Raw genomic sequence first — 23,908 nt, 5'->3', positions numbered from 1 at the left:
AACAAAATACCAAATTACTATTAACACTTATTCAGACAATCAATCACCTCTGATGTGTGCTGACAGCATGTGTCCCTCACCCGTCCTCCTTCACAGGCACGATGTGTCAAACCCAGGCGCGGTCCTCAGCGTCTCACAAACGAACGTCACAAGGTGGAGTTCCCGGCAATTCTGCTTGAATCACTTATGGCTTAAATGCAGAATGCCATCTCATTATCTGCTTCAGCTGAAAGTCTTTAAGTTTGCACGTGAGCATCATCCACAGGTGCTGTAAATCATGCTGATGAGGGTGAAGGACTCTTCTGCCAGCACCTTCTCCACAGACAAAAACCAGTTTGCATACCACCTGGAGAGCAAAGAAAAGAAAAGAACACCAAAATGTCCAGCCAAACCCCCCAACACACAACACAAGGTTGGGTAGGATTACTTTGAAATGTAATCCAAAAGTAATCAGATTACAAGTAATCCAAATGTATGTACATACATACATGTAATCCACATGTATTCTTTCAAAGTAATCCTACCCAACCTTGCTAATAAGGTAACCTGTAACCTAACTTGGTTACATCAGCAAAGTAACTAATCTGCAAATTAACTAATAGTTACTCTCTGAGTACTTAATCCTAAAAATAACCAAGTTAGACTACTAGTTACTTTATTTGTTACTTTACAGTTACTTTATACAGTTACCTCATTAGCAGCTGACATCAACTTGTAACTAATAAGTAATGTAACTAATAAGGATAATAGCTAATCTAACTTGGTTACTCTTAAGATTGAGTAATCAGCAAAGTAACTAATCTGCAAATTAACTAATAGTTACTTTTCTGAATACTCAATCTTAAAAATAACCAAGTTAGATTACTAGTTATTTTACAGTTACTTTATACAATTACCTCATTAGCAGCTGCTGACAACATGTAACAAGTAATGTAACTAATAAGGTAACTCATAATCTAACTTGGTTACTCTTAAAATTGAGTAATCAACAAAGTAACTAATCTGCAAAATAACTAATAGTTACTTTCTGAATCCTAAAAATAACCAAGTTAGATTACTAGTTACTTTATTAATTACTTTACAGTTACTTTATACAGTTACTTCATTAGCAGCTAACACCAATTTGTAACTAATAAGTAATGTAACTAATAAGCATAATAGGTCATCTAACTTGGTTACTCTTAAGACTGAGTAATCACCAAAGTAACTAATCTGCAAATTAACTAATAGTTACCTTTCTGAGTACTCAATCTTAAAAATAACCAAGTTAGATGACTAGTTACTTTATTAGTTGCTTTACAGTTACTTTATACAATTACCTCATTAGTAGCTGCCAACATGTAACTAATAAGTAATGTAACTAATAAGGTAACTCGTAATCTAACTTGGTTACTCTTAATATTGAGTAATTAGCAAAGTAACTAATCTGCAAATTAACTAATGGTTACTTTTACTCAGTATCAACAATAACCAAGTTACATTACTAGTTACTTTATTAGCGGACAAGTTGTCCACAGCTGCTAATGAAGTAACTGTATAAATTAATTTTTAATGTAAGTTTAAAAAGCAAATAATAAAGTAACTTTTTGAGTAACTGTGGCACCACTGCTCATTTGTTTCTGTAGTATAAATTAAGGTCAGATACTTTCTGAATGCACCTTCGACTTGCTTAAGCTTGGGCCGTTTTTATCGGTTAGTTGCATCTTTAAAACAGTGAGTTGAAACAACTTCACAGTGACATGTAGAAAGTTACAGCATACTTAAAAAATGTATTTCATATGCAAAGCCTCTGACACATCAATCTTTGAAAGTTGTATCTTTAATTCTGATCATCTGTAGCTTTCAGTTACAAGATGAACAGATTTGAATTAGTATGAAATTGTGAAAATGAGGACAGACAGATTTCTTATCTTAAGCCTGTGATGCCTTGGAGCTTTGCTTTCCCTTTAACTCAGTCAGAGATTTTCACTCATTACTTGTATCCCTTAAGAACTAACCAGCAGATTGTCAGATCTCAGCGTAAACACACTGAGAGCAGTTCCACACATTTTGATGCAATCTGTCAATATGTGGATCTCATATTTGGAGTCAGTATCGTCATATCTTGAGTTGACTGAAGTGAAAGTGTTGCTCAAACCCCTGATGAATCCACAGCATATTTTGCTCTTGTTTTCTATCCAGCCTGTTCCCGTGTCTGTTTCAGACTGTCGCTGTGACTGTGTGTGTGTGTGTGTGTGTGGGGGGGGGGGAGCTAGTTTTCCGTGGCTCATCACGGTCTTTAGCTCATAGTGTAGCTAAATGGGTGACTATATCCGCTACCCCAATTAAGGGTGTTAATGTGTGAGCGTGTGCGTGCCAAGAAAGTGTCAGTGTGTTTGTGCATTCCTGTAGATGCATTGGGGGCCTCATGTTTTCATCGGCAATCAACATTCTGTACAAAAAAAAACAAAAAAAAACCAACATGCTGAGTGGCAGCTTATGCAGCATACTGTGAGAAGAGAGTTAGAGCACAAATGGATGGAAATTCTCTCATGCATAGCGGTTATATGAAATAATTCCACCATGCAAACAAAAGTGGGAGTGATGCCATTTTTTTTTATTTTTTTTTGCACATGCACTGACCCAAAATCTATACATGTCACAGACAAACTTATTTTCTTTGATTTAAACCAATACTTTCCAGCCAAAGCTGTCTTGTGTGGGAATAGCTGTGGCTCTCCTTAAGTGGCTTTACTAAGGGAAGCAATAAATAAGAATTTAAATACATTTCCTGTGTGGTATCAGCTGTTGTAAAAGTTATTTTTAAAAGTGTTTCAGGTACTTTCAAATTTTGGGGCCGTTGCCACATGTTGTGGGGACGTGATGGTCTAGTGGTTAAGCGTTGGGCTTAAGACCAGATGATCCTCAGTTCAAATGACAGGAACTCAAAGAAGAGAGCATATTACGCCTGCCTTGGCCTCTCTCCAATGGTTGCCTGTACATTTTAGGGTTCATTTTAAAACTCTCATCTTTCGTTTTAAGTCTTTTCGTGGCCTGTCATTGTTGTACCTCTCTGGGCTTCTTCACCCTTATATATCTAGTCAGTCTCTCAGGTCAGCTGATCAGCTGCTTCTGGAGGTACCAAGATCTAAAAGGAAGCTCAGAGGGGACAGGGCCTTCACTGGCCATTTTTAGGCATTGTTTTAAAAACGACGTGGCGCGTCGCGTGCTTGGCACCACTCTCCACGGAAGACATTGAGGATTTATTCTTATTTGCCTTTATGGTAGGAGGTCTTTTGCTGTTTGGATTATGTGCTGCCCTGACCTACTGGAAAATTGGCAAGACGGCTGCTACCAAAACCACAACCCCACATCTGTCCATCATGATTAGCGAGGTGGGTAAGGTGGAGGATGTTCATTCAGTTGTTTAATTTTGTAGGAAAAAAAGCGGATCACAGACATTACACAAAACTAAAGTCATTTCAAATGGCAACTTTCTGGCTTTAAGAAACACTATAAGAAATCAAGAAAAAAAATTGTGGCAGTCAGTAATGGTTGCTTTTTAGACCAAGCAGAGGGAAAAAAATATGGACTCACTCAATTCTAAAGAATAAATTATGGAATCACCCTGTAAATTTTCATCCCCAAAACTAACACCTGCATCAAATCAGATCTGCTCATTAGTCTGCATCTAAAAAGGAGTGATCACACCTTGGAGAGCTGTTGCACCAAGTGGACTGACATGAATCATGGCTCCAACACAAGAGATGTCAATTGAAACAAAGGAGAGGATTATCAAACTCTTAAAAGAGGGTAAATCATCATGCAATGTTGCAAAAGATGTTGGTTGTTCACAGTCAGCTGTGTCTAAACTCTGGACCAAATACAAACAACATGGGAAGGTTGTTAAAGGCAAACACACTGGTAGACCAAGGAAGACATCAAAACATCAAGACCTAAAACTTAAAGCAATATGTCTCAAAAATCGAAAATGCACAACAAAACAAATGAGGAACGAATGGGAGGAAACTGGAGTCAACGTCTGTGACCGAACTGTAAGAAACCGCCTAAAGGAAATGGGATTTACATACAGAAAAGCTAAACGAAAGCCATCATTAACACCTAAACAGAAAAAAAACAAGGTTACAATGGGCTAAGGAAAAGCAATCGTGGACTGTGGATGACTGGATGAAAGTCATATTCAGTGATGAATCTCGAATCTGCATTGGGCAAGGTGAAGATGCTGGAACTTTTGTTTGGTGCCGTTCCAATGAGATTTATAAAGATGACTGCCTGAAGAGAACATGTAAATTTCCACAGTCATTGATGATATGGGCTGCATGTCAGGTAAAGGCACTGGGGAGATGGCTGTCATTACATCATCAATAAATGCACAAGTTTACGTTGATGTTTTGAACACTTTTCTTATCTCATCAATTGAAAGGATGTTTGGGGATGATGAAATCATTTCTCATGATGATAATGCATCTTGCCATAGAGCAAAAACTGTGAAAACATTCCTTGCAAAAAGACACATAGGGTCAATATCATGGTCTGCAAATAGTCTGGACCTTAATCCAATTGAAAATCTTTGGTGGAAGTTGAAGAAAATGGTCCATGACAAGGCTCCAACCTGCAAAGCTGATCTGGCAACAGCAATCAGAGAAAGTTGGAGCCAGATTGATGAAGAGTACTGTTTGTCACTCATTAAGTCCATGCCTCAGAGACTGCAAGCTGTTATAAAAGCCAGTGGTGGTGCAACAAAATACTAGTGATGTGTTGGAGCGTTCTTTTGTTTTTCATGATTCCATAATTTTTTTCCTCAGAATTGAGTGAGTCCATATTTTTTTTCCCTCTGCTTGGTCTAAAAAAGTAACCGTTAATGACTGCCACAATTTTTTTTCCTGATTTCTTATAGTGTTTCTTAAAGCCAGAAAGTTGCCATTTGAAATGACTTTAGTTTTGTGTCATGTCTGTGATCTGCTTTTTTTCTACAAAATTAAACAACTGAATGAACATCCTCCGAGGCCGGTGATTCCATAATTTTTGCCAGGGGTTGTAAAATCAATATAATTACTTCTTATAGTATGAACAATTAGGTGAACTGATTTTGTGGCTGTTTTTCTGTTTATTTGTGCATTGTATTACTGTTTTTTTTACTGTGTTCAGAAACTTTATTTCACTGATTGGTATTTGTTGCTATGAGTGTATGAGTGTGTAGTAACTGGTGGGCATTTATAGACTTCTGCTTCAGCCTTACGCCTTTTTGGCCGCACTAGACTGGGTAATTGTTTATAAGTTTCTGTTTTATTTTCTTTCTTTTCTTTTCTTTTATTTTGTAAATGGGAGATTCTTTGTTAAGTATGTCTTGTGTGCGTGCTGAAATAAACGACTTTGATTGATTGATTGATCGAAGACCCTTCAGGTTGCTAGTTAGGCACAATTATGCATCATAGCACCAGGACTCTAAAGACTTAGACCTTCATTCTACTGAAAAGACATTGCCAAGCACCTCTGCCCAGTAACCTCATGGCACCATGAGCCCTTCCCAAGCATCTCCAGATTTCAAACGCCGAAGACCAAGAGACATAAATGCCACTGCTGACAAAAGAGCATGTCTCTACAAGTTCAACACTAACTGCAGGCAGATACCCTTGTGATCGTCAAATCCAAGAAGACATCAAATGCTTGGATCTTAGTCAAAACAAGATCTTTTGATTCCTCACTCATTTTCTAAAGTGCTGGAATCAGGGTGCCTAATGATTCTGCAAAGAGCACAACATTGTCCCTGAAGTCAAGGTTAGTAAACTTTTCCTTGCCAACAAGGCACCTAAGCCACGGGTTTCTACAACCCTACGAAACATCCAACCCGTGATGACACTAAACAGTGTAGAAACAAGAACCAGTCCTTGCAGAAAGCCCCAAAAATTCTGCCCTGCCTGATCCTGCTCCTTTGCTTTCAGGAACACTACTGCATGTGAGTGGATGATTATTCTAAGCATGCATCAGTGCGTCACCGTGTGTGGTACATCGGTTACTTTCCCCTTTCAGATATGTTTGATGCCTGCACTTTGTTTAACATTATCTGCAGAGCAGAAGATGATACAAGCTGCAAACACCATTGTTGTATTTTCTTAGCTTCTAATGAGTTACTCCACAAAAATCCTCCCCCCTGCACACTTAATCTTGCCATATGATGTATGTGAAACTCCACTAATTCCTGCAGATGGACCAATAAAGGAAAATGCATATGCATATGTGTTTGTTTTAACCTTTTCATGTTCATGTCATAGACATTTAACCTCCTAAGACCCGGAGGTTCTCATGAAACAAAACTTAGTTCATGGTCTAGACAACCAAAAATGTCATGTCCACATATGTGGATGCCAGACCCTAGGAGGATAAAGTCACAATCTGAGATTTATGCTCCAAAATGCAATGCAGTCTACACAAACAATTCTAATATTGCTTCTCTTCTGCAAGTCTTATACAATAATATCTTGGCTGAAAGCCGGTGCGCACTATGTCCAGCCTTTGCTTGGCTCTCTGCCTCTTGCTGGCTGCCTTCCTTGGCTGCAGTTAAAAGTGAGATGACTACCAAGTCCAATATGTTATTATGAATTCACTTAAGCTCTGGATGCTACTGGTGGACTTACTGGCCAGCTGTATGATATGATTCACATAAGGGTACTTGTGCAAAGAGAATTACATTTGAGTCATCCTATAATTCATTTTTTTATCCCCTTTGGCCTTGCTGACTTCTTATATGATTCTTTCTTTACTTTTGTTTGCCAGCAACCCATTACATTAAAGCTCAAATTCTCTGCAGAATTCTGTTTTTACCTGAGGCCATCAAATATGGCCATTGGATATTGCGAAAGCTTTTCGTCTGTCCATCCTTCCGTCCGCCTTTCTGTCTGTCCGTCGGTCCATCTGTCTTTGCTCAGCATTAGACCAATCCTATTAATGCCAGACTCTTGAAATTCACAGGGAACATTCTTGGGACACAGACCTTGGAAGTTCAAAGTTTAACTAACAAAAATGAAAAGTTCAAAGATGGCTAACCTTGATATATTTTAAGAGGTTAAAATGCCACATTCTGTTTCATTCTGATGTTTTGTTTTTGAGTGACACGGGCGACAGCCAATCATTTATATACAGCTGTTGGGACGTTATGTGAAATGTAAATAAAAACAGAATACAATGATTTGCAAATCCTCTTCAACCTATATTCAATTGAATACACCACAAAGACAAGATATTTAATGTTCAAACTGATAAACGTTATCATTTTTGTGCAAATATTTTTTGCAACACGTTTCAAAAAAGCTGGGACGGTGGTATGTATACCACTGTGTTACATCACCTTTCCTTCTAACAACACTCAATAAGTGTTTACTGTCCACAATTCTCATAACCTTATTGAGTGTTTGCAAATCATTGTATTCTGTTTTTGTTTACATTTTACACAACGTCCCAACTTCATTGGAATTGGGGTTGTACATGTTTCTCATATATTATGTAAAAGGTAGTGAGAAATAAACACTTCTAAAACTGGAAACACTGTTTTTGGAACCTAATAACACCTCTGAACGTATTTACAAGACATGTTGCCATGGTTAGCATGGTGACGTTACTTCCTCGTATACCTACTTAGTAACAGCTTTGTTTCTGGTATATTATGTAAAAACTATTGAGGAATAAACACTTCTAAAACTGAAAACACTGTTTTTGTAACCTGATAACACCTCTGAACGTATTTACAAGACATGTTGCCAAGGTTAGCATGGTGACGTCACTTCCTCGTATAGCTACTTGCTAACAGCTTTGTTTCTGGTATATTATGTACAAGCTTGTGAGAAATAAACACTTCTAAAACTGAAAACACTGTTTTTGTAACCTGATAACACCTCTGAACGTATTTACAAGACATGTTGCCAAGGTTAGCATGGTGACATCACTTCCTTGTATAGCTACTTGCTAACAGCTTTGGAAATAAACACTTCTAAAACTGAAAACACTGTTTTTGTAACCTGATAACACCTCTGCGGACTTTAGCTTGCACACTAACCTTTGCTAACTTTCTATGTAGTTATATTTGTCTCATTACTAACTGCAAATGCACAGAGGGTGATCTACAAGCATTCTTTGATTTGCACAACATGAACAAATGATTTGAACATGTATAAATTGTACGTAAAACAATAGGATCTTAATAATTAATTAAACAACTGCAAATTATAAAGAACACAATGCTCATATGGCTGAGCATTGCATTATATATACATATTTTTTTAAACAAAAGTTGATGTACTCATGCATGGAAAGATAAACATTTGCTGCAACAGGCTTCTTTTTCATTAAATGCCAATATGGAATATACAAGTGTTTGTAAACTGGCTTTTTGCATCATCCATAAATGCGTGGGCTTGTGTGTGCTACTCTTGTGCGCAGCCCTCACAGATAGAAATGAATACATTCATGAGATAAGTGGTAGGAGATGGAAAGCCATTTCCTCTCCCAGAGCACTGTGATGGTGCTAAATGAATCATCAATGAATGTGCGATGACTGTTGACACTGATTTACTCTCTCCTGTTGCACATCTCTGTGTGCGTTTGATTGGGAGAGGTGATTGCTATCAGTGAGCAATACGGTCTGTTACGCAGACAAGCGCGCTTCTGAAAGTAGCATTTGCTTTCACAGGGGGCTGGTGGGGGGGAAGAAGCTGCAAAACACTAATGATTCTGTTTTGGTTTTGAAAACAACATCACAAATCTGAGTTGCGAGGTGGTGTTCGAGCAACGGGGTGAAATAAACACGTTTTAATTCGATGCACTGCGTATGTCGCATGTTAATATCTCCCATCTGACATTTCTACTATTTCACATTAACATTTCAGATCTTAGCTGGGTTGCCATGACAAGCGAGGAGTGTCCTGTGCTGCTGAGGACGATCCCCTCAGCAGGGCCAGGGCAGAGAGAGGAATACGACTCGACGCAAGCTGATGACATCATCGAGGAAGTGGGTCCAGGCGATGATGACAGCGTCGGCAGTGACCTGAGTGCCCTTGCGGTGCCCTTCCCGGAGATGGCACCCGTGGTCTTCTTCTGCCTCAAGCAGACCACTTGTCCTCGCAACTGGTGCATCCGCATGGTGTCCAGCCCATATCCTTTTATACGTTTTAGGAAAGCTTTACCACATCCTTTAACCACCCCCTCATAACTCCTTCACCTGTTCATGCACAACATGCATTTCACTCATGCAGCTGTAAAATTCAAACTTCATCTAATTCAACACTTATTTTTAACATTTAATACATCAATAGTTACGAAATTACACTACTGCTACTGAATTATATGAAATAAATCATAATCACAAATACCATATTTTCTGGAGTATAAACTGTACTGGAATATAATTTATTTTTGTATTACCACCTCATTAATTTGGATTTTTTTTTGTGTATTGTTAAAATGTACTTCTTATTATTGACATTTGTTCTTTTATTATTGGAGTTTATTTTGTGTAAAAGTCCCATATAAATATTTACTATATTTTTTGTCCAAAATTGAAATTATGATTATTTAAGATGATTACTCATTGATGGTCAAATCATCCTGTCTTTATTGAACTAAAAAAAAAAGGATTTCCTTTAAGTATAACTTCAGTTTTCAATATTAAACTGAAAAAGAAATTAAAACGTATTATATTTGCCTGAGTATAAATTGCACTGGAGTTATGAGTTGCACTTTTTTCTGAATTATGAGCTCTTAAATATAGGACTTTTTTTTTGCATTTGCATTTGCATTGTTGCAGTACACGTTTTATTATTATAGTTTATTTTGCTTAGTGCTTTAATTTGTGGGAAAGTCCCATATAAAATGGTTATTGTAATTACTATTATTAATAACAAACATGATTTTTTTAGTATATAAGTTGCACCGGAGTATAAATTACAGGGTCTCCCAAACTAGTAAAAAAATGTGACTTCCACTCTGGAAAATATGGTAAAAGTGATATAATACTGGCAAACCCATAAATGGGTAAAGAAGTGGAGCATGGGCAAAACCAGCATGAACCTACCTGGGACAAATAAAGCCATAACAATTAAACTGAATAAGTGTGTCCACATTTACAAGCAATTTTGATGCATCACAGTCAAAAAACTGACTCACTGGATTGGATTTCCATCAAATAAACACATGTAGTCCAAACTAAATTAAATTAAATTATCTTGCATTTGTGTGCTTTTTCGAGTTGGGGCTACATAGCTATATTTATTATGTGGAAATCCTGCACATAATTCAATTGAGTTCATCCAATGAGTCATTTTTTTGAGTGCACTCCTAATAATTATGCACCTCTATAGCCAGCCATGGAGAAGAGTGGTCAGTTATTACTGTGATCTCAACATGGCAAATGTAGGTGTCTGTTAATTAGTTATCTAATTTATAGTTCTTTCACTCTCTCGGCTTTGCAATTCTTACTACATTTTTTTTTTCCCCAGTCACCACAGCAACGCCAATGTGGACTATTTTAGTTGACTCTTACTTATGGTGCATTTTCATTTATTTTTGACCTCATCCTCATTATCCTACCTCCCCATTATCTTGTGAATTTGCTGCCACTCGACAGCGGACATGTAGGAACCTTCTCAAAGTAAGTGCACATTAAATAGGTGGAAATCAACAGTGCTCTGCCTGAACAATTGAATGTGCACATTTGTGTATGTGTGAGTCTGTGATTGTGAAGGTTGAGCTTGTGCCTAGAATAAGCACTTGTGCGTTTGCTGACTACCCCAAAAGAGTCATTGGGACTGAGGATAATCCAGTCACATAGGGGAGAGACAGGACCACGCTGGGCTGACTGCTGCATTGCAACACTAACGTGTGTGTGTGTCATTATGCATTTCAGTAAAATGTAACTGTACTTTTTAGTATTTATTACCTTCAGTGTGTGTGCAAAGTTTTACAGCTTGCAGTCAGCATGCTCCAGACTTTACTATCGTGCTGGTGCGTATTTGTGTCACTTCTGAAGGATGCAAAGAAGGGAACTGTGGGTAATCACACAATGCTGAGGCCTTCTGGCATGGTAATGTACACACCCACTCAAAGTTGTAAGCATGTGTCATCTGTGCTGTACAACAAATGGAACAGCAAAAAACAAACAAACCGCAAAACAGCAGAAAAAATTAATGAGTTTAATATGTACATACACCAAACATCAAAATGTTTCACCTGAACATCAGCAAACAGAGCTGTTACTAAGCTATGCTAACAGGCTGAAAACCCATGGCTATGCTATACACTATGCTTTCTGGTACTGAATGTGGCACTGCCCCTAGTGGTGAACAGTAAGGAGAGCTGATCTGTGAACTTTGGTCAAGACAAGATGGTACTGACGTACAGCAGATCTCATTTGAGACGCTTACTGTGCTGACTTTGATTTGGATTGTTTTACAGTTAATACTGGTGTTCCTCAGGGATGTGTTCTGGCTCCCACACTGTTCGATGCTTGCATGCACTAGGTGTTGTGTAGGAATGTGGAAACCCATGGTTTAGGTGCCTTTATGATGAGGAAAGGTTGAAGACCTTTACTTTCTTTGGGGAATCAGTGGATACCCTGACTGTAGGATTTGAGAAGCTGAGTGAGGAATCAGAATGTCTGGGTTTGGGGAAGATTAAGAGCCAGGCTTTCAATGGCTTCCCTGAATAATTGATGAAAATGCTGAACTTGTGGAGACGTTCATTTGTCTTGACAGTGGCAATGATGCCTCTGGGTCCTCGACCTTTGAAATTGAGAAATGACTTGGAAGAGCTTGTGAAGTCATGAGCTTGCTGGACACAGGTGTTTGGTGATGCTGATTTCTTTGAAAGAGTGCAAAGTTCCACGACTCTGGGGTCCAGGTTGTTTATTACTTGCTCTATGGATGTGAGACTTGGACACTAATCAGTGACCTCAGGCACTGACAATTTGGTACCTGGTCTCTTTGAAGGATTCTTGATCCTGGAATGACTTTGTTTCAAATGAACAGTTACTTAGGGAGGCTAAAGCCCTATTGGAACTGAATTAATTTTGTATGTAGAGGTGGAGTAATGTAATTTTACCACAGGATGTCTGTAATATTTATGACTGAGTCACATGGGATAAAAAAGCTCTCTATAAATGGCAGAGATGGAAGGGGCTACTTAATAAACAGCCTTGTCACACTGTGTGCCTCCTCACAAGAAAAGGAAGAAAATAAATTTACTACACTGAATAGAATGGATTCAAATCTGCAGTCATTTTTTTGTTGTTGTTGTTGTTGTCTAGCTTGTGTTTAGTTGTACCGTTTGTCAGCTTCACTTTTTTTCCACTCTTTTGGATGTGTGCAGAGGTTTGGTTTAGTGTGCTAAACCAGGTGGTCTGAACACCTCTTACATAAATTGTGAGTACAATTTTGGGGTTACTAGTTACTTCATTAGTTACTTTCAGAAGCTGTTGACAACACCCCTGCAACGCCAACATGAAAATGATAACCCATTTTGCCAATACTCACTTTATAGTCACCCTTTCTTCACTTCAATGAACATAAATACTTGTTTTATAAAAATAAAATAAATAAAGACATCTTTCTTGACCTCATATTTAACTGTTCACAGCGCTGTAATGGTAAACTTACAATTTCTAACTTACACGCTTATAAATATAACTATTCAACTCTGTAACATTTTGCAAAGGTGATGGTGGGGGACGTGATGGTCCAGTGGTTAAGCGTTGGGCTTGAGACCAGAAGATCCTTGGTTGACCTTGCCCCCTTGGGCAAGGTCTTTAATCCCCTATTGCTCCCGGTTTGTAGTGAGCACCCTGTATGGCAGCACCCTGACATTGGGGTGAATGTGAGGCATTATTTTTGTAAAGTGCTTTGAGCACCTGATGCAGATGGAAAAACACTATATAAATGCAGTCCATTTACCATTTACCATTTTTCTAACATTTAAAGTTTTTCTAAAGATTTTAGTTGTTGAAATGAAATTATTATTATAAATAGTATTAGTAGAACTAATAGTATGAAATAATGTCTTAAGTGGACCCTTAATCTAGGGCTGTTGTGGGGAGCCCCGCCCAGGTTCCCTTCCCACATGGATTCGCCTCTGATTTGCTGTTTGAGCAGAAAAATGGATAACGTTTATATATACAGAAAAGTTTTTATCAGCGTTTTACATCATGTCGTCCTCAGATAGAGAGTTTAGGCGTATGTGGGTTGAAAAGAAAGCCTTACTATTTGCGCTTTGCGGATCAGCTGTTTTAACGAAGACACACACAGAGCGGAACAGAGTTTTAAATAAAAAAATTGTAAAAATGTCTTTGTAAAACCATAGCTCTGCGCGTCACCGCACTTTGGGAGACAACTGTTTTTCATCTCAGAGCTGAGCTGCACAGTGGAAAGGGGGCAGGTCAGACCTCCCCTGCATCTTGTCAGGAAATCTGTTTTAAAAATGTGACTGACCCACAATACAAAAATAATAGTAATGCACAGTGACTCAGAGAAGTAACTTTAATCTGATTACTGACACGTTAGATTACTCGTTACTGAAAAAAGCGGTCAGATTAGATAACGCGTTACCGGCAGCACTGTCTGAGAAACGCAATGAAATGTGCTTAACCAAAGAGTGAAATATACACGTTACAGCTCATTGTCTACAATTTTAATAATGTGAATTGAACATTGCTGTGGTAAACAATGGCAAAGATGTACCTTCCTTCTAGTTATTGTGGAGCCAATTTTAGAGTGCTCTCTCGTCAATTTCTAGCAAATATTCAGTGATTGATTGATTTATTTATTTTTACACATATACATTTTTACACTGATATTTTCACCAATCCATCCATCTGTCAGCTTCAATGGGTCAGTGTCACGTGCCCGTGGCTCAGAGGACAGTGACAAGGAGGAGACACAAACGAGAGGATTAGAAAAATAGAAGTATTTATTTACAATATTTTAAGTCAATAAATTAAAAGGTGCAAAAATGTGCAGCTGTGCAAAAAGGCGCTCTGTTACCGCTCGGCACAGCGAGACGTCCTAGAAAGAGAGAGGGAGAGAACAAAATGAATTAGTTGGGCCCACTTAAATAAGAGACAGGGACACCGGGCCCAGGTGCCCCTGATTATGGGCCCGCCCCGCTACAAGACGGCGGGGCCGTCATAGTCAGGTATAATAATTTTGTCACCCACAAGCATCATAATCTCGTCTACTTTCTTTCACCTCTTCTTCAGTGGTTATAAAGACAGATTAAATTTAGTTACCTTGCTCTATGCTGACGCAACCAGCTTGTCTTTCTGTTTCCCATTAACACAGAAATCGAAATGTTTTACAAAAAAAAGCTTCAAATCATGGACTTTCCACCTTTTAAAGTCATCTAAACTGCACGGATCACTAATGTTCATATTGCATTCTGCCATTTTTACAAAGAAAGTGGCCCGAGGATGCTAAAGTTGCTTATTGTTTTACTCCACCCACATAAAATTTATCCTGTCCAAACAAGGTGTAAGATGCAGCATATCAGTTGCATTGCGACGGAATGTCAGCTACGACATTTTTGATGCTTTCAGGTATGACGGGTATGATCCAGCTCATAGGTGCCTCAGTGTTGAGGTCCTAGTGCCTGGAGAACAGCAAGAGAAAATAGTCCTGATGATGGTGCGCTTCGGACAGACAATGCTCACGTGGGTGACGTGACATTCAGCTCACCTGCTGTGTGTTATGCTCTGATGGTTCTTTTCACATGGGGCAGCCTGTCAATGTGTGCGCCGTGCACTTGCTCGCTACAGCCGGTTGCAACAGCAATATATGTTTTTATGTATGTCCACATGAGGACAGCAAGCAGGCATGCGCACGTCACAGTGGACAGTTGTTAGGTCATGTCTGTCAAAACACAGTACGTGTTCCCCCAGCTGGCACATCCAGAACCAGATGGCAAATAGATAGTTACTTTTGAGATTTTTAAGATGTGTGGCTGGACCAGTTGTCTGCCTTGGTGGTTACTATCCAGGACCCATGGCAGTTCTGTAGTGTTGTGTCTGTGCCAAAGTGTGGCACTGGGGCATTTTAAAACAGGGCTTTAAAGAAAGAATTCAGAGAAAATATGGATGAAAAACCAAAATTTAATGGCTTTTCAAGAAAATGCCATTAATGGAACAAAAGCTTATTCTTAAGGAAAATTGGATGAGTAATGAAAAACTCACATGTAATGTCTTGAACATTAAGACCTCACTTTTGTAATCAATGCATCCATTTACAGGGTGAAACGGAGGAGAGGCTAATACCAGGTTACGTCTGCCTTACTTACAGACAATGGGTGGGTATAAAGTAGAAAGATCACGCAGGCAGATAGACACACAACTGGTCAGTGGGACTTTTTGTTAGTCTTTCACACGCTGACATCAAAGGGGACAGAAACAGATTTTTAGATGTTTTTTCTTTGTTCCATTGCTGTTATCAAGTGGCCCAGATGCACTCGTACAGTACATACATATATACAGACTCTCCAAATCTTATTTCACATCAACTAAGCTTCTGCTGCAGCTCACTGGTCACTGTGTACCCTTGTGGCTGAAACTAGAGGCATTTCAAAATCAAAGTACTATGTGAGGGACTTACACAGCGACTTAATGTTTGGTGCACTACAATAAGAATTGGATTTTATCACTCTGTCAAGTGGACCGAGGATGAGAAAATAACTCAAAAGATATGGTGTTAGAAGAGAACTGTCCAACCTTATGGACCTCTCTCGAAAGCTGTCTCTGTGGGGACAAGATAAATCAAAACAGCTGGTCAGATTTGGTTTGATTATTACTTAAATAAATATATGTAGGTGAGTTGTTGCTTGGTCAAGGATCGCAGGTCAAGGTAAACATGGTCAGAAAACACCTTTTCTTTTAATATCTTAACCAAGAACCATAGATGGATCAAATCTGGTGGGAATTTTGGAATATTGCTTGGATAGATATCTGGATTTGATTAGATTTTAGAGTAATTTGGTCAACAGTCAAATGTCAAGGTCAAGGAAAACATGGTTTGAAAATACTTTTTTAGGTGTATTTCTCAACAACCAAGAAGCCAAATGTGGTGGGAATTTTTAGAATATTACTTGGATAGATATCTGGATTTGATTAGATTTTAGACTCATTTGGTCAACAGTCAAATGTCAAGGTCAAGGAAAACATGGTTTGAAAATACTTTTTTAGGTGTATTTCTCAACAACCAAGAAACCAAATGTAGTGGGAATTTTTAGAATATTACTTGGATAGATATCTAGATCTGATTAGATTTTAGAGTAATTTGGTCAACAGTCAAATGTCAAGGTCAAGGAAAACATGGTTTAAAAATACTTTTTTAGGTGTATATCTCAACAACGAAGAAGCCAAATGTGGTGGGACTTTTTAGAATATTACTTGGATAGATATCTGAATTTGATTAGATTTTAGAGTAGTTTGGTCAACAGTCAAATGTCAAGGTCAAGGAAAACATGGTTTGAAAATACTTTTTTAGGTGTATATCTCAACAACCAAGAAGCCAAATGTGGTGGGACTTTTTAGAATATTACCTAGATAGATATCTGGATTTGATTAGATTTTAGAGTAATTTGGTCAACAGTCAAATGTCAAGGTCAAGGAAACATGGTTTTAAATTACTTTTTTAGGTGTATGTCTCAACAACTAAGAAGCCAAATGTGGTGGGAATTTTTAGAATATTGCTTGGATAGATATCTAGATCTGATTAGATTTTAGAGTAATTTGGTCAACAGTCAAATGTCAAGGTCAAGGAAAACATGGTTTGAAAATACTTTTTTTGGTGTATGTCTCAACAACCAAGAAGCCAAATGTGGTGGGAATTTTTAGAATATTACTTGGATAGATATCTGGATTTGATTAGACTATAGACTAATTTGGTCAAAGGTCATATGCCAAGGTCAAAGAAAACATGGTTTGAAAATACTTTTTTTGGTGTATATCTCAACAACCAAGAAGCCAAATGTGGTGGGACTTTTTAGAATATTACTTGGATAGATATCTGGATTTGATTAGATTTAGACTCATTTGGGTCAACAGTCAAATGTCAAGGTCAAGGAAACGGTTTGAAAATACTTTTTGGTGTATATCTCAACAACCAAGAAAACAATGTTGTGGGAATTTTAGAATATTGCTTGGATAGATATCTGGATTTGATTAGATTTTAGAGTAATTTGGTCAACAGTCAAATGTCAAGGTCAAGGAAAACATGGTTTGAAAATACTTTTTTAGGTGTATTTCTCAACAACCAAGAAGCCAAATGTGGTGGGAATTTTTAGAATATTACTTGGATAGATATCTGAATTTGATTAGATTTTGGAGTAGTTTGGTCAAAGGTCAATGTCAAGCAAAATGTGGTCGGAAAAACACCTCTTTTGAATATCTCAACAACCAAGAAGCTGGGATAGACTATTTAAAGCATATCTTGATCATCAAAATATTTGTGATTCGCTGGTGTGAATGACTTCACAATGAAATCACATAGAAGTCATACATAGTCAAAAACACCATGACAGACATATTTATATTTACTCATACTTTTATATCATGGTGTGTTGAGCACCCAGTGTAGGTATCAGCCCGGTGATGCCTTTAGTTTTCTTTTTGTTAATTTTCTGAACAAGTAATAAATGTCTGGCTGCATTTCTTTGGCACTGATGATGTCAACAACCAAGCCTCTGGCTGATTTCTTCATCTTTGACAGTTGCATCATATGAGGAAAATCCAATTTTCAACAAACTGCTGAAACAGGAATACACAAGCATCAATGTTCACCTGCAGAGGAACTCAAAATGGTCCCAATCCACATTTTTCTGGATGTTAAAATGTGTGCATTTATTCAAGCTTTCTTGCATGATATGATTAATACTAATCCAATTACATTTTTTTCTGCGAACCTGATTGGTTAATCGTGTGAGATTTCAGACCGTATAATATCGGGGTAACGGTGGCAAAATATTCTACCATTTCACATTTGGATGTGTTACTCCACGCCCTGACCGGAGAGTAGCTGGAGATGCGAATTAGTGACTTAAACACATGAATAAGCAAAAAAATTGACAGTTGGTATCTTATTGAACTGGCGCAAACAACATGTCGTGCATAAAGTGCTCAGGTGGTATTAACATGATATTAACATGAATTCACACAGGAGACATTCTCCGACTGTATCCAGTAAGGAGCAGCTCTGTAAATAATAATCAAAATAAAACAAAACAAATGATAAATAATAATAATTCTAATTATATCAAAACCTATTTTCTGCACTGAAGAGAAAACATACAGCAAGAAGAAAACTGTCAACAGGGCACTTGTGTGTGACTCCCACGAGGAATGTCAGAGCCTCATTTTGTCTCCAACTCTCACAATGTACACTCAACAAAAATATAAACGCAACACTTTTGGTTTTGCTCCCATTTTGTATGAGATGAACTCAAAGATCTAAAACCTTTTCAACATACACAATATCACCATTTCCCTCAAATATTGTTCACAAACCAGTCTAAATCTGTGATAGTGAGCACTTCTCCTTTGCTGAGATAATCCATCCCACCTCACAGGTGTGCCATATCAAGTTGCTGATTAGAGACCATGATTAGTGCACAGGTGTGCCTTAGACTGCCCACAATAAAAGGCCACTCTGAAAGGTGCAGTTTTATCACACAGCACAATGCCACAGATGTCGCAAGATTTGAGGGAGCGTGCAATTGGCATGCTGACAGCAGGAATGTCAACCAGAGCTGTTGCTCGTGTATGAATGTTTCATTTCTCTACCATAAGCCGTCTCCAAAGGCGTTTCAGAGAATTGGCAGTACATCCAACCAGCCTCACAACCGCAGACCACGTGTAACCACACCAGCCCAGGACCTCCACATCCAGCATGTTCACCTCCAAGATCATCTGAGACCAGCCACTTGGACAGCTGCTGAAACAATCGGTTTGCATAACCAAAGAATTTCTGCACAAACTGTCAGAAACCGTCTCAGGGAAGCTCATCTGCATGCTCGTCGTCCTCATCAGGGTCTCGACCTGACTCCAGTTCGTTGTCCGTAACCGACTTAAGTGGGCAAATGCTCACATTCGCTGGCGTTTGGCACTTGGAGAGGTGTTCTCTTCACGGATGAATCCCGGTTAACACTGTTCAGGGCAGATGGCAGACAGCGTGTGTGGCATCGTGGTGGGTGAGCGGTTTTCTGATGTCAATGTTGTGGATCGAGTGGCCCATGGTGGCGGTGGGGTTATGGTATGGGCAGGTGTCTGTTATGGACGAAGAACACAGGTGCATTTTATTGATGGCATTTTGAATGCACAGAGATACCGTGACGAGATCCTGAGGCCCATTGTTGTGCCAATCCAAGAACATCACCTCATGTTGCAGCAGGATAATGCACGACCCCATGTTGCAAGGATCTGTACACAATTCTTAGAAGCTGAAAATGTCCCAGTTCTTGCATGGCCGGCATACTCACCGGACATGTCACCCATTGAGCATGTTTGGGATGCTCTGGACCGGCGTATACGACAGCGTGTACCAGTTCCTGCCAATATCCAGCAACTTTGCACAGCCATTGAGAGGAGTGACCAACATTCCACAGGCCACAATTGACAACCTGATCAACTCTATGCGAAGGAGATGGTGTTGCACTGCATGAGACAAATGGTGGTCACACCAGATACTGACTGGTATTCCCCCCCAATAACAAAAACTTGCACCGTTCAGAGTGGCCTTTTATGTGGCAGTCCTAATGGCAGCACCTGTGCACTAATCATGTTGTCTAATCAGCATCTTGATATGGCACACCTGTGAGGTGAGATGGATTATCTCAGGCAAAGGAGAAGTGCTCACTATCACAGATTTAGACTGGTTTGTGGAACAATATTTGAGGGAAATGGTGATATTGTGTATGTTGAAAAAGTTTAGATTCGTTGAGTTCATCTCATACAAAATGGGAGCAAAAACCAAAAGTTGTTGCGTTTCATCAGTCATCATCCCTTCATAAAGTTCTCATCTCTCACATGTTATGAGTCGTGGAGACTACAATCAGAGGGCTTGAGGTGGTACAAAATGTGGTGTCCAACATTCTCCTCCTAAATTTAAAACATCCAGGTTGTATATTCCTTTCAAATCCAGTTGTTGCCACTTTTTGCAATTTGGCGAACATGTGTTGTACACAGAATTGTGGGTATGTGATGCCAGTTTAGCTAAAAGAATAAAAGAATATTCAGTTTGCAAATAAAGCCACTTCATGTAGCAGTAATGAAAATCAGATTAATTGAATTATTGATTTCATGATGACTAACTGCATACTTCATGAGTCACTGGTTACTGTGGGAATAAGTAGGGTACTGGGGACTGCATGGCGGACAGACAGGTAAAAAAAAAAAAAAGGCCTTCTTCTATTTATGGTATTTATGGAGTGTGTGAGACAGTAAGTGGAGCTACTCACCAAAAGTGATATGGAGTTTGGTTGTTAATGACCTGCAATTCTCTGAAGTATCTTTTTAATAAATAAATAAATAATCATTAGAATGATAACTAGAAGGGCACTCGGTAGAGCGCATTCCTCCGCCATGCCACATATCAATATCGAAGGATATAGATTCACAGGAAGGGCAAACTAATACATTATGCTATATTTCCAGAGTTTAATCTGGATCATCACCAAATTTTAATCGAGTGATCTTGGACATATTTCCCATCATTCCAACAAATTTGGTTCAAATGCTTTCAAAACTTTTTGAGTTATCCTATTAAAAGACAAACAGACAGACAAACACCAGTGAGAACATAACCTCCTTGATACTACTACTGCTACTAAGGAAGCCCCTTCAGCTGCTCCCTTGCTTGCATCGTGGTCACCACAGCAAATCTGAGGTGGATCTGCATGTTGAATACGCTGGATGCCCTTTCTGACACAACTCCACATTACATGGAGAAATGTGACAGGGGTGAGATTTGAACCGGGAACCTTCCTCAATAAAACCAAACACACTCACTAATCACTTGGCCGCCACTCCCTAATGATCCTGCTTCTAAGACTAATAATAATGATCTGATGTGGCAACAGTGATGCCCAATCCAGACATAGCAAAGATGCAGAAATGACAGATTTGTTCCATTTTTGTTGTACTATAAAAACAAGGGCTTTGGACTCTTTTCACCAAGGCCAAACAGTCACATTCAGCCTTTATGTAGTAACTCCTCGAAACTGATGATAATTTTAATGTGTTCAAACACACACACACACACACACACACACACACACACACACACACACACACACACACACACACACACACACACACATATATATATATATATATATATATATATATGCAAAGGTTGCTGGTTTCTGTAGAGTTTCTGTTCCACTGAGGTAGTACGAGGCCTTAGGGCTCCTTGAAATCAGCAGGGCTGCAGCAGATGTTCTGTTGTCATGCTGCCAGTCCCACAAGGACAGTGATGTGACAGTCTGATGGAAAATTTTGTAGTACAGATGGTGGAGGATCGATGGTGTCCAATCGGCTACCGAAAACTGGTCACCTGTTCCCATCCAGTCCAAGGATCAGCTATGAAGATGCTCATGGTTGAGTAATTGGGGGTTTTTGCTCCACCAGGATTACTACCTTCTCAGGTTTAGTTTGTGAAGTAATAACAGTAGAGTGACAGACTCTTTGTGTCAGCACTTCATGTAAATTTGAGCTCCTCTATCGTGTAACAGAGCGCCTCTAAATGTGAGTCCAGGACATCTGTTTGGTAGTTTGCTATGGAGATGTTAAAAAATACAGGTCAATTATTTCCGAGCTGTGTAGCGAGTTCCTTTTACCAATCCAGGGTGCTACAGTACATCACCGGCAAGCTGGCTTCACTCCAGACAGACACTACTAGATATTGATTAATCCTTTTCAGCCATTGCTCAAGGTTGTCTTGATGTCTCTGTTTTATGGGCTTAGAAATGGTTAATGAAGATATTGCTTTTCAACTACTTCTGATTGGCCCAAGACACTTTATCTCTCTTGTGATAGCTTTGAATGTGCAGCATGCAGCATGTGCAGCTTGTCATCTGTGTGGTTTTGCCAATTTGAGTATGGATTTTGACTACATCGTTTCACTAGTAACATTATAATGTATGGTCCCTTTTGCCTTCTTGTGTAATTAATTGCACGGCTTATAGTTGCGTGATGTGCTTTCTTAAATGTGAAGATCCTATTGATTTCACAATATGACAACATTTCCGTTGTGTTAAAAATCTAGTTATTACAAATTGTCTTTATTTCTGCTGTAAATTGCAAACCACAGCCAATTTTGTTTCCGGTGTGGCAGACAAATGGTCTCCCCTAAAATTGGTCTGCTCTGCATCCAATGCATGCATCATTTGGGACCACAGCAGCTCTTCTGAGATGGACTTTCTTCACCCAAAGCAATTCAAATGGTTAATGGGATTATTAACATCAGATGACAAGGTAAAGCCTCTTAAATCATTCTAAAGTCAGTTTTAAGCAGAAACAAGGCATAATCTGGATGCTTCGAAATGACGGAGGTGCAGTGAACGCAACAGCTAGCAGCTCGTGTAGCTGCGGCGCTCTGATCGCTTCCTCTGTCTTTTATGATGAAAAAGTGCTGAATTTATATGTGGAAATGATTGTTGTACTAAAGCTTCAGTTATCTGTTGCTGAGATAGATGATGACTGGAGTGCAATTTGAAGCAGAAACAAGGTGATAATCCGTGAACTGCGGCTAATGACGCGCAGTGAAGGCAGGGTGGACTGATTTTTTTAGGGGGGGACTGTTCAGTCTGTGACACCGGTATTTATTTGGGGGAATTCCATGGAAAATATGAGTTCTTGCACACAAGGCTTCAAGGTTTGATGTTTATGCTGCATTCATTGAAAACATGCATCTTGAAATTTCTGAATTCAGTCTTGGAATACATGAATCTGGTCTACCATTGCTGATGTTTGGCCCAGATTGGCGTTCAGAGTCCAAATACAAGGTAATCAGCCCTGATATGCTCACAATTGTACACAGCAATCCTGTATCATCCAAGTGGATTAACCACCACTGATTACAAGCAGCATTGAACACAACTTCATGTGCTCACAGTGTCCATATGTGCTAATGCCTGTGGTATAACAGCATGTTACACAACTAAAATATGTTAACATATGAAAATGCATTCTTCTGAAGAGTGCAGCATGCCTTTTATGGGATTATGGTCATACATGTATATTTCTAGATAAAATTTAAAGTAAGCAAGTAGTGAGTCTTTGTGCACACACTGACTGCTTTGCTCACTGCATAAATAATGCAATCTGCATTGCATTTTAATTTCTTAGATTGCAGCCTGGCATCACAGAAATAACAGCGCTGGCCAAGCCGTAGTCAAGTGGGCATTATTTATTACAAGAGGCATTAATGAATGAATAACAATGCAATTTGTACAAATAGCAGACACATTGTGTGTGCTGTCCAGTACCTATATGCAACAATTACTCCATAAAGCTTATGTGTAAACCTCCACAATGGTTTTGCCAGAACAATGAGCTGTGCACCTTGGCAAGGTGCAATGCCAGGAATTTCTCCTTTTATTTAACAGTATCTTGTGCAATGGCTCAGAATATAAACTATCACTGTATGTTGATGATCTTTTATTATATATTTCAAATCCTATAGCTTCCATTCCTGCCATCTTGAAAATTCTGGAGGATTTAGATTTTTTTTATGGGTATAAATTAAATTTAAGGAAAAGTGAATGCTTTCTAGTTCATGAGGCCACACTGAAGTTTGACCAGTCTATATTCCCATTTCAGTTTAACAGCACCATATTGAAATGCCTGGGTATAACTTTGACACATTCATTATCTAGTAAATTTTCA

General features: G+C 38.8%; 1 pseudogene; it reads left to right on the top strand.

Moving 5' to 3' along the window:
• The window catches only part of LOC117527690, a 595,993-nt pseudogene that overhangs the window by 178,275 nt on the left and 393,810 nt on the right, over positions 1-23,908 (top strand).

Source organism: Thalassophryne amazonica, chromosome 16 (genome assembly GCF_902500255.1).
Source record: "Thalassophryne amazonica chromosome 16, fThaAma1.1, whole genome shotgun sequence".
Lineage (NCBI taxonomy): Eukaryota > Metazoa > Chordata > Actinopteri > Batrachoidiformes > Batrachoididae > Thalassophryne > Thalassophryne amazonica.
Note: the sequence above shows the minus strand (reverse complement) of the source record. Positions and strands in the feature narration are given on the sequence as shown.